General features: G+C 37.3%; 1 long non-coding RNA gene across 1 annotated transcript; it reads right to left on the bottom strand.

The window, feature by feature from the left end:
- Positions 1-6159: 6159 nt before the first annotated feature.
- On the bottom strand, positions 6160-7274 carry LOC122000158. Its single transcript, XR_006116986.1, has 4 exons — positions 7208-7274; positions 6977-7113; positions 6769-6880; positions 6160-6222 (listed from the first exon to the last, which is right to left on the bottom strand). It is a non-coding gene; the product is annotated as an uncharacterized LOC122000158 (long non-coding RNA).
- Between the last annotated feature and the right edge of the window lie 2368 nt (positions 7275-9642).

The following is a 9642-nucleotide window of genomic DNA, read 5'->3' as shown; positions in this document are numbered from 1 at the left end:
CTTATGAGCTCCTCAAGTGGACATCATCAACCTAGATTACTAGGACACAGTTTTTATTCTATAATCAACAACACACCATATAAATAATATCATTTCCCAACTTATCGGGCATATTGATTTAACAAGCTAAATCGCACCCTTTGCTAAATCTAAGAAATAAATATTAAATATATGTGCTTGTTATTATATCATGATTAAGAGCATGCACTTCCATAATAACAGAGGTATTATTCTTTTATATAGTCAGTATAAAAAGAAACTACCTCAAATGGTCCTGCTCAATACACTCATAGTGTACTAGTGTAATTTATTAGTCAAGATAAACTAATACCTAATTACACTTCAACCACTCCAATGGTTTATCCCATTCCATCTTGGTCATGAGCAACTATTTATAATTTATAAGGAACTGATAACATGAACTTCTGTGTCTCCTCATACCATGTTATCTACAATATAAATTTAGCGAACAACTACACTTAGCATAAATGTAGATATTTGACCAATGTGATTCTTATATGTTTATACAAAAAGTTAGACTTTTAGTATATACTCTAACACTTCTATTGTATTCCTCTCCTCCTCTTGGACGTTGTGTGGGTGTCGATCTACCAAGATGAAATCCACCCAAATCTTCTTCTTCCTTCCAAGCTTTCGGCCACCAAAGGGATATAACAACTAGAGAACCTCCTTTCTCTTCTTCTTCACCTCCAAGTATCTGGCCACCAATGGAACTCCATGCTTGATGCCACTGGCCACAAAGAAGAAGAAGAAAAGAAGAAGATGAAGGACCGGCCACCAAGGATAGGAAGAGGAAATAGAAGATGTGTTAAACCATAAGGCACCACCTCCTCTTCTTTTATAATCCTTGGTGAATGCAAAAAAGGAAAGTTTTAAAACAAAATTAAAACTTCCTTTTAATCCTCTATCATGGCCGGTCACACCCTTTTCATCAAAAAAGGAAAGATTTTAAACAAAAATTAAAAGCTCTATTTTAAAATCCCTTTTGTGGATAGCTATAAAAGGAATGTTTTATAAAATTAAAATCCCTCTTCTAAATCCTTTTGTGGATGTCTATAAAAGGAAAGATTTCAATAATTAAAATCTCTCATTTAAATCTCTTTTATAGATCACTATAAAAGAAAATATTTTTACAAGATAAAAACTTCTTTTATTTCCTTTTGTGATCGATCTAAAAAAAGGAAAGTTTTATAATTAAAATCATTCTTTTAAATCCTTTTTATGAATCTCTATAAAGGAAAGATTTAACAAAAAATAAAACTTCATTTTCTAATTTATGTGTGGTCGGCCCCTTGCTTGGGCACCAAGCAAGGCTTGTCCGACCCTAGCTTGGGCTCCAAGCTTGGCTTGGCTGGCCCCTTGCTTGGACACCAAGCAAGGCTTGGCTGACCCTATCTTAGGTTAAGAAGCTGAGCTTTGGGTGGATATAAGGATTTATATAATAAGCTACAATAGGGAATTAGAGGAGGAATTGGCTTTGGTCTCCCGATGAGCTTAAGATTCTCGTGTTCGCCCCGAACACCGAACTCAAGTTCATCAATAATAACTCATACCACTAAAGTGTTATTATTAAACTACCACACCAATCCCAAATTATATTATGGGCTCCTTCTTATCATAAATTCGTTAATCTTTCTGTATTTAAGATATCGAATGCCCATTAATTAAATGAATTACTGACACTCACTTAATTAACATCTAGATCCGAGAGTAATACCACTCAACTTTTTTGTTATGCCGGACTAAGTCCACCTGCAGGGTTTACATGACAATCCTTATGAGTTCCTCAAGAGGACATCATCAACCTAGATAACTAGGACACAGTTTCCTTCTATAATCAACAACACACCATATAAATAATATTATTTTCCAACTTATCGGGTCTATTGATTTAATAAACTAAATCTCACTCATTGATAAATTAAAGAAATAAATACTAAATATATGTGTTTGTCATTATATCAAGATTAAGAGTACGTACTTCCATAATAATAGAGGTCATGTTCTTTTATGCAATCAGTATAAAAAGAACAACCTCAAATGGTCCTGCTCATTATACTCAGAGTGTACTAGTGTAATTTTATAGTCAAGATAAACTAATACTAAATCATACTACGACCGTTCCAATGGTTTGTCCCTATCCATTTTGGTCGTGAGTTACTATTTATAATTTATAAGGAACTGATAACATGATCTTCTGTGTGACACCACACACCATGTTATCTACAATATAAATTAAATGAACAACTACATTTAACATAAATGAAGATATTTGACCAACGTGATTCTTATTTCAAAATAAATGTTTATACAAAAAGCTAGGCTTTTAGTATACATTCTAACAATTACTGGGCCAACTATTGAGTCTGTGCCTTCTGTTTCACTTCCTACTGTCCCTACTACTATACCAGGACCTCCCCTTACTTCTAGTGTTGGCCCTTCTTTTCCTCATCCCAGTGTATTGCCTTCTTGTTCTGCAAGGCCTCTGGCCCCTGTTTCTATTCCTCCTTAAGTCCTTTTCAGGCAAGCCCAAGACTTGCCCTCTCTACTGGGACAAAATCAGGCTCCTTCTTCTTATGGGCTCCTTCAATTGAAAGATTCCCTGGTTAGTTCTTGGTTACAGAGTTAGAATTCTATGCAGCGAAAGACTATCTCTGATCAGACCAACAACCACAACCATCAAGCTATATCGGTAAGTATTTTAAATGTGTTCTTTTATTTCGCACCTACAACTTATAAATGCGTTATTGTTCTATTTAGTTCTGTGCCTCGAGCCTGTACATGGGCAATTTAGCCGCATACTTAGAAAGGGAAAATAAGGAGTTGAAGAATCAATTAGGGGCCCTAAAGGTAGCCTCCCCTATTCCGAGCAAAGAGGTCACCCAATTCCATGAGAAGATAAGCTCTCAAATTAATCAGATGACCCTTTTAGTGTAACACCCCAAATTTCCTCAATTAGAGTCCTAAAAGTAATTTAAAATATTTAAAAATGCTATAAAAATATTCTAGGGATTTTTAGAAATTTTTAGAGTATTTTTATGTAATTTTTGGAAGTCGTTTGGTATTTTACAAAACGAAGGAAGTTTCGACAAAAAAATGTCCAAGCCGAGAATTGAACCCACGACCTTTGACTCGGTCAAAACCCGACTGACCAGGTGGGCAAACGGATTTTTCTATTTAGAAAAGGTAGCGAATTTATTTAAGATAGTTAATAGAATATTGGATTATAAAATGGATAAGTTGATCTTGGATTTGCCTATTTAGAAAAGATAGCGATTTTATTTAAGATAGTTAACAGAATATTATAAAAGGGATAAGTTGATATTGGATTTGTCTGTTTAGAAAAGGTAGCGAATTTATTTAAGATAGTTAGTAGAATATTGGATTATAAAAGGGATATGTTGATCTTGGATTTGTTTGTTTAGAAAAGGTAGCGAATTTATTTAAGATAGTTAACAGAATATTATAAAAGGGATAAGTTGATGTTGGATTTGTTTGTTTAGAAAAAGTAGCGAATTTATTTAAGATAATTAATAGAATATTGGATTATAAAAGGGATAAGTTGATGTTGGATTTGTCTGTTTAGAAAAGATAGCGAATTTATTTAAGGAGTTAACAGAAATATTAAGTTATAAAAAGGGATAAGTTGATGCTCTGTTTTCCTGTGACTTAAACCATTCTCTCCTTCTCTTCTGCGTACGATGGCGGAGCTCGGGCAGAAAACGAAAGGGAGTTAGGGCATCAACTACCAAGGTCCTAGAAGCCCTTTTTGTTCGGTTGTGAGTCCAAGAAGCAAGGTAAGTGCTTCTCACCTGCAGTAGGAGTAGTTTCGGACCTTTGTTCTTCTTGAATTCGAAGCATAAGAAGCGCTTATAGTGCAGATTTTTAATTAAGCCTATAGTGCAGATTTTAATTAAGCTTATAATGCAGATTTTTATGTAAGCTTATAGTGCAGATTTTAATTAAGCCTATAGTGCAGATTTTAATTAAGCTTATAGTGCAGATTTTTAATTAAGCTTATAGTGCAGATTTTAATTAAGTTTATAGCTGCAGATTTTAATTAAGCCTATAGTGCAGATTTCAATCAAGCTTATAGTGCAGATTTTTATGTAAGCTTATAGTGCAGATTTTAATTAAGCTTGTAGTGCAGATTTCTTAGAGCTTAAAATGCAGATTTCTTTAGAGTAGATTTCTTTAGAGCTTGTAGTGCAGATTTCTTAAGAGTTTATGGTGCAGATTTGTCACGCCCCAAAGGAGTCTCTGCCAGACAAAAATCCGACAGCATCTCCTCTGTACGGCTGACAATCTGAAGCATCACTACAAGCAAAATACATCAGCCACATGCAGCTGGAATATTTATATACACAACCACGCAGTTATAATAACAGCCCACACGGCTGGAATGAAACAATCACAACCACGCAGTTATATATAAAACAGCCTACACGGCTGTACCAAAAACCAACACAGCGGAAAAACGAAAACGGAAAGCCCACACAAGACAAATAGATACAATGCATGCCGGCACGGCTTAAACACAAATACAACACCAAAACTATAAGATAGCCACATGGCTATACACAAATACAATGCCAAAAATAAGAAAAGAATATACAAAGAAAGCAAGCGCGATCTTCGGATGTGACGTAGGACCCGGCAGACAGGATACTCCGAGCGACACCAACCATCTACAGGCTACCTGAAAACATAAATGTATACATGCGGTGGTGAGTATAGGTAACTCAGCGGGTAATAGAAAAGATAGTGCATGGTCCATAAACAACATGGAGATCACAAGTATACAGTCTCAGTAGGGAATAAGAACATGATCATACTATCATAATCAATGCATCTGAACATACCTGACATAATAACCTGACATAAACTGTACAAACCACAACTAACATAATGACAGATACATACCCAATCTGGAATCGACACATGGTACAATGATCAGTAAACTCACCGGATCTGCAACAGATATACCCCTGACACCTGTGCAATATAGATACGACTGCATATACATGTAAAATAAATGACATGTATGCAGTATGGCAACCAAATGCAACAACCATATCTCAATCAAGTGCAACAACGACAATCACATGCAACTAGTATCTACTAGGCATGTATGCAAATATAACCCCCAGATGCACCGTGCATCATATGCAAAAGTGCATGCATGCTCCATGGTCACCCCCGCCACCTCTCCGAACACCACGACCCCTGTATGGCCGAGAGGCTTGGGTCTGTGACGACTGTACTACCCTCCAGCCCACTATATAGTGGTCGAGGCGGACAGTCCGCTAATAGCTATATAGCTAAATAGCATCAGGGTCCCTGACTGCTCACAACGCCGGATCTCACTAAACCTCGTGACCGGGTGGCACGACAGGACGAGCGGCAACTACTCTAGCTACCACTACCCATGAGTGGCCGAGTGTGCGGCGCTAAACCAAACCAACTGATGACTCTCTCACCACAAGGGAGACAATGGTCATCAGATGCAATGAATGATGAACATGATATATATATATAATCATCATCCATGCAACAATCCCAACCCTCATAAATACCTCCAACATGAGTATAATCGACATGATACCTCCACGTATCCCACCGAACATATGTACCCACTACACATGTATAATCAACCAAAACTCCAATAATTCCACCAGACACATGTACACAAAAGATAAGTACAATCAACATGTATCTTCCACTAACAATACAACAAACATGTGTATATACTCTAAACATACAATCAACACAACTCCTCCAAAGGTACATGACAAATACGTATGTACACACCACATGTAAATGCACGGTCAACTAGATGACTCCTATAACACATACCCATCTATGTACAGTCCACATCATATACCCAATCAGCATGGTAATACTAACAACCCTACAAACCCTACAAGACATACTCTACACGTGTAATCACAACAGAGTAGATATCAAGAGTGGAGACTGTATATGAATTAAATAGATCATCACAAGGGTCAAGCATAAGTATCATGCAGGAAAAACAACAACCGATCATGATATAAGATAAAGCAGCCTAAACCATCACACAATAGCCATGCACTAAGATCAAGAAAAACTATATAGAGGCCAAGGAAGAAATACCCGCCTTAGATATAGATCGTGCCAAATATAGCCCCCACGTCGAGATGCTTGCCTCGAATCAAAATCCTGCATAGATTAATATATATTTTATTTCGCTAAACTCATATGAATTAAATAGCTAAATACAATTCCTAACCCAATAGGATCACCTACTCAAATAAGGTCTCTAATCAATCCCCCAAATCAACACATCTTAAATCCAACTCACATAATTCATCATCAATCAAACACTAATCCAACTCATCATAAATCCTTCCAATCATAAACTAAACATCCCACACCTAATAATCAATCTAATGATCCCAATGACAAACATGAAATCATGATATTCATCCACCCTACATAATCCATCATTTAATCCAACACATACCAATAACAATCATATTTAACTCTACCTAATGATCCAAATCCAATACAACTTGAATTTAAATTTCTACAACCCATCTCTACTAATCCAAACCAATGTAGAAATGAAATCACCTCTAGAAGTAAAACTTTAACCTTAATCCACAATAATTCGTCCAAACCAACTTATCAAACCCATAATCAACTCAACCTACATCACCCTAATCATCTCAAACATAGACATGTAATAAACCTTCAAAAACTCACCTAAAACCGGATGAAATTTTGTTGACCCACAGTTGAAGAGCTGGAATTGTAGGCTGCTGGAAACTCCTGACCGAAACCCTAGTAAACATGCTGCCCCCTTCAATCCAACCTCCTAATCCACAATGAACACTCCACCTCATCTCATTGGATCGGATCAAGTGAAGAGTTCAAACAATGGAAATCAAAGATCACAACACCCTAATCTTACCTCTTCCTCACAGCCCCCCTTCTGTTGATCCTTTGCCAAGATCATTTCCACTAGCAACCAGATGAGTCGCTGGACCAAAGCACAACACCAGACACAGCTCCGTGCAACCCCAATTGATCGGAGTCGAAGGTTGAAACCTAGGGCACAGGTCCGAAAAAGAAAGGGTCAATACAGAGAAGAAACCTATCCTAGCTAAACCTTGAATCCACCAAAGATCCGACGATGCCTTACCTCTAAGATCACTCCTCGGTGGCGTCGCTCGATCCAAATCCAACGAGAAGGGAGACGCGGAACGCTCTGTGAACAACTCGTGGAGGAAGAACGAAGGGTCGATAGGCTAGAGATGACACGGATCGAGCACCTGTCGTGCCCTAGCCGCCTCGCTGTCGACACTCGGCCGCATAACTCACCGAACAGAACCCCTCGGCCGAAGAAGATCTAGGCTCCGCCGTGCTCCAGCAAGCTCCGTCGAACGAGGATGATCGCCAAAGGAGAAGCTCTGCTCCCGTCGCCTCCAATTCGCCCGCGAGAGAGAGAGAGAAGGCAGAGAGGGGAGATCGGGGAAGAGAGGAGGAAGGCTCGGGTTCGGGCGTTTGGGAAATAAAAAGAAAACAAAATGGAATTTATAATATAAACAATTCCTCACTTAAACGGGTATCCCAAACAGGCTTTATCCGTACCCGTAATTAATCCCCTCAAAACCCGTCTTACGAGCTCCGAAAAATTCCCAGAAAATTTCTAAAAATTCTGGAAAAATCCAATAAGAATTTTCATCCAATAATATTTATTATTTAATTTTACGATATCTTACAAGATTTCTTTAATGTTTATAGTGCAGATTTTTGGTGGAACTTGTAGTGCAGATTTTTGGTGGAATTTATAGTGCAGATTTTTGGTGGAACTTGTAGTGCAGATTTTTGGTGGAACTTATAATGCAATTTTTAAAGAAAAAGATTATAGTGCAGTTTGGTTAAGTATTATAGTACAGAATTTATGTTTGCATAGTATGCAGAAATAGTATAGCATAGAATGCAGAATCTTGATTACAATAGTATGTAGAATTTTGATTAGCATAGTATGCAGATTTTTGTTTATGCATTTCAAAGTTAGAATTTGTTTAAACATTTCAGTTTTTAAAGAAGCATTCTTTTATTAGAGGTATTAACAAGTATAAGAAAGATAAAGAAAAGAAAGAAAAAGGCCAAGGCCTTAAGTAGATCCCAAAGTCAAGACTTTAGGGATTTTGGCACACAAGGTGCTCGTTAAAATGCCAAGGCATTTAAAGAAGAAGTAATTAAGATAAATCATCTTATAAATCAATATTTTACTTTTATCAGTGGCACTGTGCTGGACTCTCAGTTGTCCTTGGGTTGGGCTCCGAAAGTCGTCCCTAGGTTTAGATAACCTAGTAAACCCTACTAGATTCGGGACCAGCTATCTCGGGTCTAGTTAGGGATGCGCACATAGCAAGTACAGTTGCCGGCCCCTAGAAGAAAGTTGATTATTATTTGGAAGTATTAAAGTATAAGTTTTCAAACAAAAGAAATAAGCTTCACATAAGTTTAAAATTCAGCAAGTTTAGCTTTCTTATATGCTGACATGTTGTTTAGATTTGCTTACATGTTTAGTATTTCAGTATGCTATGTTTCGTTTGCTATTAGATGAGCATTTAGTTTCTAGATTTCTTCCATCTTACATGCATACTCGAGTTTTGTGAGTTAGATAGCACTTACTAAGCAATTTTGCTTATAAATGCATTTTCCTCTTACTGCAGATAAAGGAAAGGAAAAGTTATAGCAAAGGAAGGCGACAAGGAGGTGCGGATGGATGTGTGATGCTTGGACTATAGAAGCCTTGGGACCTAGCATAAGAATTTATTAAGATTGTCATTTATTAAGAATGTATTAGATGAGTCATTTAGTCTTCCGCTGCTAGTTAATTGTATGTTTTGAGTTCTCTGAGAGTTTTAGGAATTTCTATCAACATGTGAACAAGGATAGTTAAGTAAAGTTAGTAGTCCAGTAGCGCTCCGCCCTCACAGTCTAGTAGTGAGGAGGGTGGGGTGTTACATTTGGAGAAGGTTTTGCAGCATCATCGCCAGCTGTTAGGGGTTAAAGAAGAAGAGAAAAAGACTTTGGAACTACAACTACAGAGCCTATCCTCTCAGTTGAATGTTGAAGTAGCCAAGAAAAATAAGGCTATCTTAGATGTTACTCTCAGATCTTCTATCCTAGAACAATTTCATAATTCAATCCCTATATCTCCGTATTCAGCTCAAGAATTGGCTTCTCAGAATTTTGAGCTATTACAGCTACAGGAGAAGTTAAAAGCTCAAGACTCAAAAGTAGATTTCTCACTAAAGAGTTAGAGCATCTCAAAATTGAAAAGGCCAATTTCCAGGAGAAAGCGGAACGCCTTGAGTCAAAATTATAAGCATATAAGGCAGGTGAAGAGGAAAGATGGGAAAGCCATCGTTAAGAGTACTTGACTTCTCTTGAGTTCATGAATGAGTTCGCTAGTCGCATTGTGGGTGTTGGTTGGTCCTAGGAATATCGTACCAGTTCCACTGTACAAAAATTTTGTACAAGTGTCGAACCTTTCCTAAAAACCTATTGTGTTCTTTAGAAGTTAAATTAGGAATTGCAAAAGGAACTTAACATTATTGA

Source organism: Zingiber officinale, chromosome 7A (assembly GCF_018446385.1).
Source record: "Zingiber officinale cultivar Zhangliang chromosome 7A, Zo_v1.1, whole genome shotgun sequence".
NCBI lineage: Eukaryota > Viridiplantae > Streptophyta > Magnoliopsida > Zingiberales > Zingiberaceae > Zingiber > Zingiber officinale.
This window is presented reverse-complemented; position numbering and strand designations above follow the sequence as displayed.